The 14,954-nt window shown below is 43.8% G+C and overlaps 1 long non-coding RNA gene across 1 annotated transcript; it reads right to left on the bottom strand.

The window, feature by feature from the left end:
• Positions 1 to 1,155: 1,155 nt before the first annotated feature.
• LOC142365617 (uncharacterized) lies at positions 1,156 to 6,247 on the bottom strand. Its single transcript, XR_012766506.1, has 3 exons — positions 6,082 to 6,247; positions 2,552 to 2,652; positions 1,156 to 1,225 (listed from the first exon to the last, which is right to left on the bottom strand). It is a non-coding gene; the product is annotated as an uncharacterized LOC142365617 (long non-coding RNA).
• Positions 6,248 to 14,954: the final 8,707 nt, after the last annotated feature.

Genomic DNA, 14,954 nt, shown 5'->3' with positions numbered 1-14,954 from the left:
TGTGTGATTTATGTCTGTAGCCTATCCGATATAAGCGTAATCGTGTGTACAGATATGGAAAATATATATAACCGCACAAGCAGGAGAATAAAGAATCCGACTGTGCATCTTACCAATGTGTGAGAGAGTCGTTCCCGTCCCTTCACGGATGCTGAGACTCGGCATTGTGGTGACCCTGAGGATTTATCGCAGCCGAAGAAGGCAGGGGACTGCCGGCTGGCGAGGTAAGCCGGGCTGCCCAAGAAAGGCAGGAGCGGATCCGCAGCACGCCGGGGGGGGGCATGAACATCGGCAGCATGGGTTCCACTGTATCAGCGTCAGAAAACACGGCGCTGAAAAGCCTGTTGGAATTGGCAGATCGAGCCGACGCTAAGTTAACTGAAGGAGACATATCGGGACTATTATTATGGTGCCGCCGCCGAAAGCTGATAACAATGGGTCAGCTGTTCAATCCGGATGTGTGGCACAGAGTTGGGATGGACTTGTGGGACTCTGTGCAGGTCAGAAACAAAGAGGCACGACAATTAGCCCCTGTTTTCCGAACTGTTAAAAGTATGATTGCTGATATGAAGGACGATGCTACTGTGGCTGCAGCCGCCGCGAGAGCTGTTTATGCAATCAGTCAACCTGCGGGAGAGTATCAAGATCCCTGTACGGTGCCGCATGCGTATCCCGTTCGTCCTAGTGAAACTGAGTTTTGGGGAGGACCGAGTAAGGGGATTTGTGGGATTTGTGGAAGAACAGGGACACATTGTGAGCAGCCCAGACACTCTGAATATGGACTTGATCGGTCTGTAGCAGCACAGGCCTCAAGGCCATCGAGAGGCCGGCTGTGGATAAACAGATGCCCCAAGGCCAGCTGCAGGTAAACAGATGCTCTATGAATAGTAACCAGTCATAGTCAAGTACTGCTTATATAATCCGGGTGTTCTATTAATAGATGCTCTATGAATAGTGACCAATCATACTCGAGTGCTGTACCGAGTGCTGTCTATATAATCCAGATTCTCTGCTAATAAAGTTGACTGTTATGGATCACATTGGTCGAGTCCTTGATCCCGCCGCAACACGGCTTAACGCACTTCGCTGGTAACTATTTAGGTCCTACATGTGTGGAAACACAAGCATACCCACACCCCCACATTAATAGTTCCCATGGGCCTGTTCAAACTCCCGATTGCAGATCCCGTGCCAGCACCTTTGCCTTAGGCCATATATCAGCACTCTGTAAAGACAGAAAATGAGTTAGGATAGGAGGCGATTCTCGAGACGCCGGAAGCGTTAGGTGGTTCCAGGTGAACACGGCTTTGTGCAAATGGTCATGTGGAGTGGCTCCAAGCATTCCCCCTTTTTGTTTTTGCAAAAGGGACTTGAGTGTAGAATGCATGCGCTCAACAATAGCCTGACTGGTAGAAGAATGAGGAATGCCAAGAATATGGCGAACACCCCAGGTAGAAAGCAGTTGAGCAAAAGATTGAGAAGTATATGCAGGGCCATTATCAGTTTTTACAGCGGAAGGAATGCCTAAAGCAGCCCATGCTTGCAAAAAGTGAGCTTTGACATGTAGAGCACATTCACCACAATGCGCAGAGGCCCAACAGGCACCAGAAAAGGTGTCCACGGAAACATGGATGTAAGACAAGCGGCCAAACTCAGGTACATGAGTGACATCTGTCTGCCAGAGTTCTAGAGCATGGAGACCTCGGGGGTTAACACCTGGGGCCATACCCAGGCCAAGTCGTTGACATTCTGGGCAGGCAGCAATAATAGCCTTGGCCTCAGCAAAAGGAATAGAAAAACGACAGACAAGGGCACGGGAACCTTGGTGGAAAAATTGATGAGACAAAATAGCTTGTTGTAGCTGGTTAGGGACAGGAGTCTGATAGGCAGCAGAAACAAGAAGGTCAGCACGAGCATTTCCTTTGATTATAGTTCCCGGGAAAGAAGTGTGACTGCGGATATGCAAAACATAAAATGGGTGCATGCATCAGGAAATAACAGTCCAAAGCTGCTTCAGTTGAAAAAACAAAACAGGATTATTAACTTCTTTCAATAAAGCTCGTTCAATCCGGATGACAATATTAACAATATAAGCAGAATCACTAACAAGAATAAAAGGTGTAGAGTGAAATTGATTGAATGTTGGCACAACTGTGGCTAATTCAACAATCTGAGGGGAACCAGACACAGTTTGTACAATGGACTGCCACTGGGTTCCATCATGCCAAGTAATTGCTGCTTTACCCGTTTTTCCGGATCCATCGGTAAACACCGTAGGTCCTTTCAACGGAGTTGGTGACACCAGAGGGTGCTGTATTACCTGAACTTCGGAGTGCAGTTATAAAAATTTATGGCTGGGTAGATGATATGAAACCCGTCCACTATATCCTTCTAAGGCAATTTGCAAAGAAATGGCATTGTGAAGGCACCAAGTGAGATAGTCCTTTTCGATAGGAATTATAAGAGTATCTGGTTCCTTATCGCTCAGTTGAACACATCGGGGTCGACCCTTCATAATGAGTCGAGCAACCAGTTCAATCTGTGTACTTACAGTTTTCTTAGGGTGGTCAGACAGGAAGACCCATTCCAAAACATAAAGTGGGTCATCTCAGGCATCGTTCAGTTGTCCTATAATTCCTACAGGATGATATTCTACCAACAGAACAGACAGAGTGATAGGCACTTGTAAGTCAATACGATACACTTGTTTCGAGTTCACTGCATGTTCAACGGTTTGTAATGCGAGCTTAGCATCCTCTGTTAACGTCCTGGGTGATAGTAAGTCAGGATCTCCCTGTAACAAGGTAAACAAAGGCAGTAACTGTGAGGTGGTTATGCCCAGATAAGACCGTACCCAATTTATAGCTCCTAAAAGTTTCTGTAAGTCATTCAGCGTTGTTATCTGCGTGTTCAGCTGAACTGCTTGGGGTTGTATTGTCTGATCCAAAACCTTTAATCCTGAGTACTTCCATGGGGGTTGCTGTTGTACTTTTCCTCAGCAATACATAATCCATACAATTTCAATGCCTTTTGCAAGGCCTCAAAAACAGTAGATAACAGTTCTGGTGTGGGAGATGCAACTAAAATGTCATCCATATAATGGTAGCAATACACTTGAGAGAACTGTGCACGAATTGGCAATAGGGCCTGTGCCACATACCACTGACAAATGGTTGGACTATTTTTCATACCTTGGGATAAAACGGTCCATTGATACCGTTGAGCAGGGGCGCTGTTGTTGAGACTGGGAATCGTGAAAGCAAATTTGCACCTATTGTCTTGATGTAAGGGAATAGTGAAAAAACAATCTTTAAGATCAATCACTAAAATATTCCACTCTGTAGGCAACATAGTAGGTGACGGCATCCCGGGCTGTAATGCCCCCATTGATTCCATCACCTCATTGACCTTTCGCAAATCTTGTAATAGTCGCCACTTTCCTGATTTCTTTTTTACCGCAAATACAGGAGTATTCCAAGGACTATTAGAAAGTTCTAAATGCCCTTGGTCAAGTTGTTCCTGAACTAATTGCTGGAGGGTGGTAGGTTTTTCCTCTGGGAGGGGCCACTGTTCTACCCACACCAGCGTTTCTGTTAGGCATCGCAATGCAATTGTGGGTCTACAGATGCCCTCAAGAACACCATCCCCTATTGAAAACCCACACCGGTCTGAATGGAGACACCCCATTGACTCAACACATCACGGCCTCACAAATTCAGCGGTGTATTTACAACATAGGGTTGGACGGTGGCCACTTGTTTTTCAGGGCTCTGGACTTGAATCATAAATCTGCTTTGAAAGTCTTGAGTGAATCCTCCTATTCCAGCTAAATTGGAAGTTACCTAGATAGTTGGCCACCCTTTAGGCCAAGAGCGGGTAGAAATAATGGTTACATCTGCTCCTGTATCTATCATGCCTGTTATTACCACTGCAGGGAGGTGCCCTTTAGCAAATAATAACGTACATGTAAGAGTAGGTCGAGAATGGTTAATTTCCTGAGCCCAAAAAATCTGTGGTGCACCGGTGGACCCAAAACCCCTTGATCCTCTTTTTACATTCTGTGTATTTTTAATACATGCTCGAAAAAGGATAACTGTGCGACACGGGATCCAGCTGGAACGGTTACCGGTGGTGTGGGAGACCACACCATGGCGTTAATTTGTCCCATATAGTCACTATCTATTACTCCAGGCAAAACAAAAAGACCTTGTATAGTAGCACTAGATCGTCCAAGCAACAAGGCACTCAGACCTTCTCCTATGGGTCCATATGCGTCCAGAGGGACTTTAGCCACTTGAGAGTCTTTAATTACACAGTCGGCGGTTGAGGTGACATCCAAACCGGCACTCCCGCTTGTCCAGGCTGAGAGTTGGTGGTATAAGCCTAGTACGGTGTTTGTGTGGTGGAGGGAACCATTTGTGTCATCACGCGGTTGCCCCTCACATTCGCTTTCCCGTTTCTCGAATATTTTCCCCCCCTAGACTGACGCTGAACAATGAATCGAGATTTACACTGTTTGGCATAATTCCCACCTCTGTGACAATGATGACAAGTGACGGATTGTACCGGCTGACTAAGAGAAAGCTTACTCAGACACTGTCTTTTCAAATGCCCCTCGCTGCTGCATATATAACATTTCGGTGTTACGCGTAATGCAGCAGCAAAAGTTTTTGTTAGCTGTTCCATGTGATATGCAGTGGTCCCAACCTTTCCGCATGCCTCCATTAATTCTAACAAACTAGGATTTTTATTAGGCATAGCAGCAATAACACGCTTACACTCATCATTAGCATTATCCTTGGCCAGCTGTAATATTAGTGCCTTTTTAGCAGATATATTAGTAACCTGCTTCTCTAAGGCTTCTCGCAATCAATATAAGAAGCTCATGTAGCTCTCATCAGGCCTCTGCCTAACAGTCATCCATGACTGTTGTGGAGTTCCATTATCAGGCACTTGTGCTAGGGCTTGGAAGGCTAACTGCTTGCCTTGCTGTAAGATTAAAGGATGTAACTTGGCTTGTAGCTGAGGGGTGTTGGCAGGGTGATCCCCATATAATTGGGGCAATCCCGCTCCAAAATGAGGGTCGTCTTGTGACAACTCTAAATTAGCAAGCGATTGTGCCTCATATAATCGTCTATATAACGATTCCCATAGCACCATTTGTATCGGTGTTAGGATGGTTTGTGCGATACCCTTAGAATCATGCGGTGTGAGCTCAGCGGTAAAAATTGATCATAATAGTGACTGAGCATATGGGGATCCTAAGCCATGTTGCGTGCATGTCGAACGTAATTCCTTAATGATTCCCCACTGAAAAGGTTCCCATTCTACTGCTGCACCGTCAGCCCGAGAAACTGGAAAAGCGGCTATTTCCCTCCCCCCCCCCCCCCATTGCTTTAGCTGTTTCTACATTGCCGTCATACCAAGCCTGTTGGTGTAGGTGTTTCCAGAACTTAGCTGGATCAGGATCAGCATTAGTTACATGCGCGGGAGAGATACTAAACAACTCCGTAACAACAGAAGACCCAGGCACCCCGGTGCTATCAACACAACATGTACGTCCCGTCCCAGTACCCCCGTATCAGACAAGTCAATCAGCGGAGGCTCAGGATGAGACTCAGGGAGAGGTATTGATTCAGGATCGACCGATTCTCCTGCAGTCTGTTGAGCCCCTTCAGTACGGGGGGGTTGCGGTGCAATGGGCAGGGGGAAGGTGGAAGGTGACACTGGCCAAGGAGAAGGCTCAGGGTCGGTAGCACTCACAGCAGCAGCTTTTACTTTTCTATCCGCCCGCAGCTGAGCTAGTGAGTCTTTAACCAGTCGCCACGTCCTCAGAGAATGGGTTGCAACCTGATCCCCTTTAGAAGCAGCCTCAGTTTTTTTCCTGCTTCCTCCCATGTCTCTACGTCAAAGGCAGTTTTAGCAGTAGCAGACAGCTCATTACACTTACACCATATCTAAAGCGTGCTCACAGATCGTTCTTCATACTTAATGCCGCGCTTTTCGAATATAAGCATTAGTATATTCAGGATAGACCTTTCTTCTACAGAAATTTGTGCGCCCGTGTTCCCAACGGCTCACCTCCAGGTGTCGAAATTGCTGGCCGGCTACGGACTCTCCTCGTCTGTCAACAGCTTCATTGGGCTCTGCCGTCACCGCTCACCGTCCGCGGTCGATGCCTCAGTAAGATAGCCTCATGTCGGGGTCACCATTTGTGGCAGCACGCCACAACAAGTTACGGCAGTCACAAAGCAAGCAAAAGCAAGCAAAAGTAAAGCAGAAGCAGCAGCAGTTTATTGGTTAATCATAACATTTTTATAACCCCTTGTCCCCCACCCCCAGAGTCTCATTGGTGAGGGTCTTTTGGCATGCGGTTCCTTTGTTCTTCTGATTGGTCATCATGTGTCCATTCACACGGCCTTCACGCTTATCAAAGAGTTGGATTTTCCCATGCTGTTTCTTTGTTCCTTTCCTCCTGTTTTTCAACCACAGGTGCACAAAATAATTAGCTCATAGATATGGCTCTATTCCATTAAGACCGTCAAGGCCGCCCGTGGCCCAGCAGATTCCCACAATGGACTTTGATCAAACCTAGCAGAGCACAGCGATGATGGGAGTGGACCTGGCTTCAACAACTGGCACCCAGCAACTTCATCAAGATCGACATCTCCAACCTGCAGACTGTGGGCACGGGCCACACCAGATACATCAGCCATGAGCTCCGGATGCAGCATGCGACCGCCCATCAGCACACATCACCTCTCCTGCCACGGAAGACTGTTACGACAGATGGAGCCCGAAGTCACGGTTTAAACGAACCCAATGGGCACTCTAGAGGGATGATCCATAAACTGAGGGAATGATATCTGTTTGTATGTATTAAAGACAGGAAAAGTGGTGGTGATTAACTGGAAAATGGGGGACCTGGGCATGACATAGATGGTATAGAATAAGAGGTGGATAATGTCCTGGGTTCGGCCGGGACAGGGTTAATTTTCACTAGAATCCAGGAAGGGGCACAGCCGGGTGGGCTGACCCAAACTGGCCAAACAAAACAGGGTATTTGATGCCATGTGCCGTCATACTGGTTTCCAGGGGTGGGGGGAGCTGGCCGGAGGGAATTGAGTTCAGCTCTGGAGTGCATGCGGCATCCGGTGGTGAGAGTTGCTCTGTGCATTTCACTGTTTGTTTTGTATATTCTCCTTATCTGTATTGTTGTTGTTACTGTTCGCTTCCTTTTCTGTTCTGTTAAACTGCCCTTATCCCGACCCACGAGTTTATTCCTTTTCCTTTCTATTCTCCTCCCCACCCTAGCGGGGGGAGGGGACGACAGAACTAAGGTGCGGGTCTTTGTTTCCTGCCATGGCCAAACTGCAACAGCCTTCCCCTGTGCTTGCTTGGTTTATTAAAGGAATGGAATTATGCACTCCAATAGTTTGTCCATTGGTGGCAAGTTTTGAATCAGCTGGCTAATTTCAACTATATTTGACAGAGGGATGGAGGGATTTGAAAGATATTTGGGGTTCAGAGATTTCATGCAAATGGATGACTAAATATGGGGAGGGTGTGAGAGGGAGCAGGAGAGAGAAACAGCTGAAGGTACCTGTCACTGAAAATCTGTGAATAAAACCTCGTAACACCAATGTAGTGTTAAAAGGCAGGCATTCTTTATTGCAGCGCTGGATGCACGGGGGATAATTCCACCGAACGTGCATACCTCATACTTTTTTCATGCAGTTTATATAGATCAAAAATATACATATTTATTTTATTCATGCATATTCAGTATTATTCTCTTTGACGACTGGTGTAAACTTTCTCGCTTCCTGGGTAGATTATTGCGCAGACTCAGTTACCCTCTTCTATTGTTACTTTTTGAGTAGGTGATATTACTTGAGTAAGGGGCCAGTGAGTCGGTGGTCGTGATCTCCCCCTGCCGGAATTACCTTTTACCTACTAGGCTCGCAATCTTGGCAATCCTGGTCAGTTTCTTCAGTCCGCTTCACAGAACCACACTCCATCATTTCTCTTGACAGAAACACAATTACCTACCATTGTTAGCATTAATGGTTACCTAGAGACTAGACCCTCTGTTCCCAGACCTAATGTCCAGATGGGTAGGGCTGTACAAGGGACATAGCAGCATTGTTCATGTTTATGGTCAACTGATTCTATCACCCTGGTTACATATCTACTGATGGAAGGAGTCAAAGCTGGGTTCAACATTTATCATCTCTGTTGGCCTGACGCTAGCTAATACAAATCCATGCACTGAGCAGGTGATCAAGTGTGCTGTCCCAGGCCCTTGAAGGGTAGTATAAGTTGGAGTCATTATTTTTCATTTGGCATTGAAATAAACAGATGTCCTGGTTTTGGTTAAAAAACCACACGATTCTCTGTTAGTGAATCTTCCTTACAGCTAAGTTCTTCTAAGTAACTCCATTCTTCTGAAGTTGGCTGCATATTTTACAGATAGTGTCCACTCCAAAGCTGATAACACCTAATGTTTATAGTTATACTGAGCTAATGTTAGGAATGGAAGGCAGAAAAAGGCCCCTGTTTATAATTATTGCTATAGCAGCCAAGGTCACTGATAGACTTCTTAGGTCCTGCAAGTGAGGAGTTGTAAAGGGTCGTACTTGCAGGGAGGGGTGGACAGAACTGGTGACCCGATATTGACCAAGGAGGTATTCCATGCCATGCATGTCATACTCAGTTTAAAGCTGGGGGATCACGAGGGTCTTGTTCTCTTTGTTCATGGCTGGCTTCTGAAGAGGATCCTACTCCTTGTCCTGCCTGCTATCCTGATCCAGATTCCGATCCGTGCATTCCTGAGTTCAGTTCCTGCCTGTTGCTGAGGCCAGTCCGGGACTTCCTGGTGCCTGCCTGGCAGCTGCTGGCAGGATGCCAGCACACCCCCAACTCCAGGAAACTCAGTATCGTTTTTGTATATTTTGCATTATTCCTCTTATTATTAATATTATTAGTCTTATTAGTGTTACTAGTAAAGCTGTTTTAATATCCAATTTGTACATCTCTCTCCCTTTTCCTCCTTTTCCCTTCCTCTGGTGGGATGGTGGGGGTTAATAGAGAGCACCTGCTACTTTGTTTATTGCCGCCCTGCTCTAAACGGTGACAGCAGAGGAAAAAGGACAAGGAAAGGGAAGGATAAATATTTTTGCAAAATATATCTAAAACACTAATGAACATTAAATAATTTCTACAGGAGTTTGCGAATCAGGGGAAATAAGGAAGCAACCCTCCTAAGTTTGTTAAATTGGGAACTACTACACTTAGTTCTGGTTTTCTACTATTACCTTGAGTTTTCCTTCTTCCTAACATTATCATTATTACCTTACATTTAAGCCTATGCTGTGTGATTTAATACGGGGGATAGAAAACCAGAGAGGTCTGGTTTTCAGTATCAGAGGCGCCTTTGTTATGGAAAGTTGTCAGCTCCCAAACGTTGTCTACACCGCATAGGTCTGTGTACTTTGGCAGATTTTTAGCTCAGAATCTAACTCCCTAGAGACTTGCTACAACATAAGGAATTTTTCAGGGTGGTTCTATATCCTAATTCATTCACTTCTGCAAACATATCCATTATAACATTTTTTAAAAGGCATTTTCAAATACCTGCTTTTCTTTGTCACTTTTGCAGTAACAGTCATTTGAAACATTAAAAAAGATGTCAGGTTAGCTCCTTGGACCAGATAGCTTTCTCTCTGAATTTCAAGGTGGAATTCCTAAAGCTTTGGTTTTGTTATCCGAGATGCAGAAAAATAGAAGGGACAGAAAATATTTCAGCACTTGTTCCTGGCTTTTTTCTTGGATTTATTTCTAAATGTACTGCTCGCCACGTAGGTCAAATGCCTGTGCAGATGGACAAAATACTTCCAGCTGCAAAGGGTGAAAAAAAGCAAACCAAATAATCATAAAATGAAACATTTAGTTTTGTGTTAAGTGTAGATTTCAGATAACCTGAAACATTTTGGAGTTTTTGATTTGATCTTTTGCTAGGAAAATAACCTTTTTTCATTTCATTTTGGGCTGAATCTGTTACTCTCTCTGTAGAAGTTTTCAGCTTATTTAATTAATCACTAATAAAGGAAAAGCATGAGTTGGGCTGTATATTACACTATTATTTACTTCCATTCTTTCATTAAGCATCTAAAATGCTACCATTTTTTCTGTGAAAAAGAATCAGCTTCTTTTTTGACTAGAGATTATTCAGGAACTTCCAGTACTATGGAAACGTAGCTCAGTAAATTACTTCACACTTCATCCCAGGTTTATAGCTCCTTTGGCTGCCTGGGTTACTTGGCTTGGATCTTTTCTATTTTTTTCATATCAGTGGCTTCCAGTCTTCTCCTCTTGCTTCTTCGTGATTACTTTCTTGTCTCTCCATACTTCATAACCTTTTCTTTGAACTATTAAAGCCACAGATACAAATTGTTTTTTTGAAAGACACACCAAAACTTGACTCATTCCTGAATGCCAAGAGAACGTTGCAAATGATTTCAAACACCATTCCAGCAGCCTCATTCAGCACTGAGATGGGGCTTGCATCTGCAGGGTAAGATGTACATCAGGACAGAAAGAAGATGGCCAAAGCTTTGCTATACTCTAACAATCCCTGCCTAAGAAATGTCTCAGAGTGGGGCTGTTGCAACTAGAAACACCTTGAAGCCCTGCAAGATCCTCCAGGGTGCCTCCATTCCTGCCCAAGGTGAGAGAAGATGGAGGTAATTTACTGGTGCAGCTGATCACTTCACTTACTTGCAGAGCTCCAGCACACCTGCAGTGCTGTCTCACTGGGACTGTGAGGGACCAGGAGTGACTATGAAATTAGCCTCTGGAGGACAGGCCGTCAAATTATTCAAACAGAATTGTATAAAAGCACATTACTGATAAAGTATTTGCACACCATTTTATAGTGTTTTCATGTAACCCATACTTCCTCCTATTCTGTCCTGGTTCATTTACCCCGTCCACAACTATGTTACGTAAGAGTGTTCAGAGAGGGTGTGATTACATCTGTTTTATCAATACAGACCATTCTGTGGAAATGGGACCAGCAATTAAAATTAAACTATGCTGCTTTTCCCTTTTAAATAATTGATTTAAAAAAATAATTGAAAAATATTATCTTTATCTTTTTCTAATATCCCTGTGAACTTTTGGTTTAAGGTCTCTCTTTTAGGAAAAATTTCTTTACTGAAAGAGTGATTAAGCATTGAAACAGGCTGCCCAGGAAAGTGGTGGAATCGCTATCCCTGGAGGTGTTCAAAAAACGTGTAGACGTGGCACTTCGGGACGTGGTTTAGCAGGCATGGTGGTGCTGGGTTGATGGTTGAACTTGATGATCTTAAAGGTCTTTTCCAACCTTAACGATTCTATGATTCTATGATTCTATTTAACTTTTTGAAAGAGGAAGTGATAACAAACATTTCAATTAACGTTGTTCCCAAAGATGCAGGAACTCTGTATCCAAGCAACATACTTAACCACTTCTTGTAAACGAGAGGTATTGTCTGATGTTCTTTTCTGGTCTGAAAAGATCCAAAACTCATATTAAAAAAAAGGAGAAGCACGTTTTTTTTGAATTCACAAATAAAAATCCCCACTTGCATTGTAGCTGGTCTGATACAGACATGGAACAGAAGATGTGAAAAGTACCCAGCAATGAGTTTTCCCATAGGACTCTGTGGAGCACATAAGCACAAGTGAAGCTAATAATATCTAGCAACATTAAATGGCAGATAAATTTGTGCTTTCTATAACTGAGAAATATTTGATTTAGCCAATGTTTCTAACAGACTTTTAAATTGAATTGACATATATAAATTAATGCTTGAAAAATATTTGGTACATTGTTAACTAAATTAACTTCTTTAATTAAGAAAAAAAATCACACATCTTATTAACTGATTTTTGCACAGTGCTGAATTCTGGTTTTATCCACACTCCCTCAATGAAACTGATGGAGCTGACCAGGAGCAAAAGTGGCATGTGAAAGGAATCATCGCTTTTATTTTTATCAAGGCACATCTAGGAACCTGCACATTCAAGAGATTTTTGATCACCAGTCTTTAGCTACAGAAATAGTACTGCTGCAATCAGAGGAGAAGCAAGTGCCTCATGGGTTTTCCTGGCCTGTGGAGCACATGCTAAAAGGACTCAGCACTTCTGGAAGGCAGAGAGCTAATGAAACTGCAAAGTATTACCAGCTGAAACAACTTTTTAGGATTTATGCTGCTGATGTTGAGACCATAACCTGGCCTGAAATATTCGGTTGCTCTTCAGTTTTCTACAGCTGTCCTGGACAGTTGCTGGATCTGGTCTCTGGTGGGAGTTCTCTGTTGAATGCTTTCTGTCAAGTGGACAGAAAGACCTTTGTTTAGTCATTTGCCTCCTTGCAACGGAAAGAAAATTCACTCTACCAGGTAGTTTGAGGAAATCTTCAGATTGGAGGGGGGGGAAGCTTTTAAAGAAGGCAATATTTAGCATTTTTAAAGGTGAGGAAAACATGCCAGCCAAACTGTCTGACCACTGGCATTCAGCGTCAAAGACAAAACTAAGGAACATTAATTTGTCTGAGGTTTCACTTCTTCCCTTCTATAAGGCAGTAAGAGTAATTACAGTGAGGTCAATAAGGTCATCCAATTTGAAATAGAACAAGTTTTTCCCTTGGAAAGAAGGGGTATGGTTTGTGTTTAAGAGTGTCCCTTTGATCAAGTAGTGCATGACCAGAATTATGTTAACATTTAACCTAAGCTTAGAGACAGATTATCTTGGCCATCTACACTATCCGTTTAATCAAAGACAAATTCTCCTTCTTGAAGGAACAAAGGAAAGTTGGCAAAAGAAAGTAGCCTCAAATTGTCCTTAGGTGACATGACCATATATGGATAAAAGGAGTTAGGGTACTTCATCCGGGAGGACCACCGAGGACCACCAGAGACCCCCAAAAGGAGGAAGACATGCGCAAAGGGGTCTGAAAAGGAGCCAAGGAGAATGACGCAACATAGTTGCACAACTCCTGTAGAAGAACAACAAGGCTGGTGAGGGGTCTGGAGAACAAGCCTTATGAGGAGCGACTGAGGGAACTGGGGTTGTTTAGTCTTGAGAAGAGGAGGCTGAGGGGAGACCTTATTGCTCTCTACAACTACCTGAAAGGAGGTTGTAGTGAGGCAGGTGTTGGTCTCTTCTCCCAAGTAACTAGCAATAGGACAAGAGGCAATGGCCTCAAGTTGCGTCAAGGGAGGTTTAGATTGGATATTAGAAAAAATTTCTTTACTGAAAGAGTGGTCAGGCATTGGAACAGGCTGCCCAGGGAAGTGGTGGAGTCACCATCCCTGGAGGTGTTCAAAAAACGTGTAGATATTGGACTTCGGGACATGGTTTAGCTGGCATGGTGGTTGTGGATTGATGGTTGGACTTGATCTCAGAGGTCTTTTCCAACCTTAATGATTCTACGATTCTATCAGAATGAATATGTATTAGGTAGAATATGCATTAATTTAATGTATATGTAATGCTTGATTTGTGGAAAATCCACCAAGCAACCAGGCCTGAATAAAACAATATCTCTCCTGAGTGTGTGAGGATTGGCTTATTGCACACCAGGTAAAGAATTTGCTTTTCGGACAACAGTTTTGGTGACCCAGAGGCAATGGCTGTGATGCCTTGCCCGGATCGACTTGCCTGCTGCCGGCAGGGAGACACTGCTCTCTGGACTCCAGCACACACCGACCTTTTGATCAGGGACTCCGCGAGTATTCTCCCTGGCCGGAGCAGGTAAGCGACACAACAGTGCAACGCTTATTAAAAGAGATATTGTCTGGTTTTTGGTTGGTTAATAATTGTGTGCACTTGACAGTGATGACTGGAGCATACAATATTAAGGTATATGCATGCATTAGTGTATATTGGAAACTGGGTATATTGGAAACAGGTCATATACATTTGACAGCAGTGACTGGAGTATATGAAGTCTTGGTTGAAAAGTTCTTTTTGGGTGAAAATATGGGTGCCCGGGGATCTAAAATACCTCTTTGTTCCCCCTTGGATTGTGTTTTAAAATATTGGGACAAGTTTGGAGGGGATCCCCTGAAAAAAGGAAAAATGGTTGAATACTGTAATACTTGGTGGCCAAACTATAAACTGGATAATGAGGAAAAGTGGCCAGAAAATGGCACTTTGAACTATAATGCTATTTTACAGTTAGTGTTGTTTTGCAGAAGGTTAGATAAATGGGATGAAGTGCCTTATGTGGATATATTTTTTGCTTTGAGAAATGATTATGAGACTCAGAAAAAGTGTAAACTGTTAACTTCAGATTCTAATGTAATGATGATGATGGATGATATGAAAAAGCCCTTGAGGTGTTGTTCTGCTTGTAGTATAGGAAAGAGATGTTTAAAGCTAGAGGATGAAGAGTAGGATATTCAGATGTTAGTAGCTCCAGATAGGGAAAGTGTTACGAATGGGATGGAAAGTAGAGACAAGGGTAGTGAAGCTTTTAGTCCGGTAGCAGGAAAAACCCGAGCACAGCAGCACCCTGTAATCCAAGCCCCCCCTTTGTCAAGCTGTAGGTCCAGACGGTGTGCCAGTGTATGTAAAAGTACCATTTACAACATCAGATTTAATGAATTGGAAGGAATCTGCAGGATCCTACCGGGATAATCCTGACAAAATATATTGATCTTTTAGGATGATTATTGAAAATCATAACCCAGATTGGCAAGATATTAAGAGCTAGGAAACAGAATGCGGCAATATCGGCAGCTGCCTTTGCAAGGGCTCAGGCTCCATCTAGGGGCCCGGGGCAAGGGAGAGGCAGAGGATCAGGAGTTCGGATTTCATTAGAGAGAGATCAGTGTGCCCTGTGTAAGGAAAATGGACATTGGAAAAATGAGTGCCCAAAAGGACAGTCTAATTGAGGTTCCATC

This window comes from Opisthocomus hoazin, chromosome W (genome assembly GCF_030867145.1).
Source record: "Opisthocomus hoazin isolate bOpiHoa1 chromosome W, bOpiHoa1.hap1, whole genome shotgun sequence".
Taxonomy (NCBI): Eukaryota; Metazoa; Chordata; class Aves; order Opisthocomiformes; family Opisthocomidae; genus Opisthocomus; species Opisthocomus hoazin.
The sequence above is the reverse complement of the archived record's forward strand: the minus strand, read 5'-3'. Positions and strand labels throughout refer to the sequence as shown.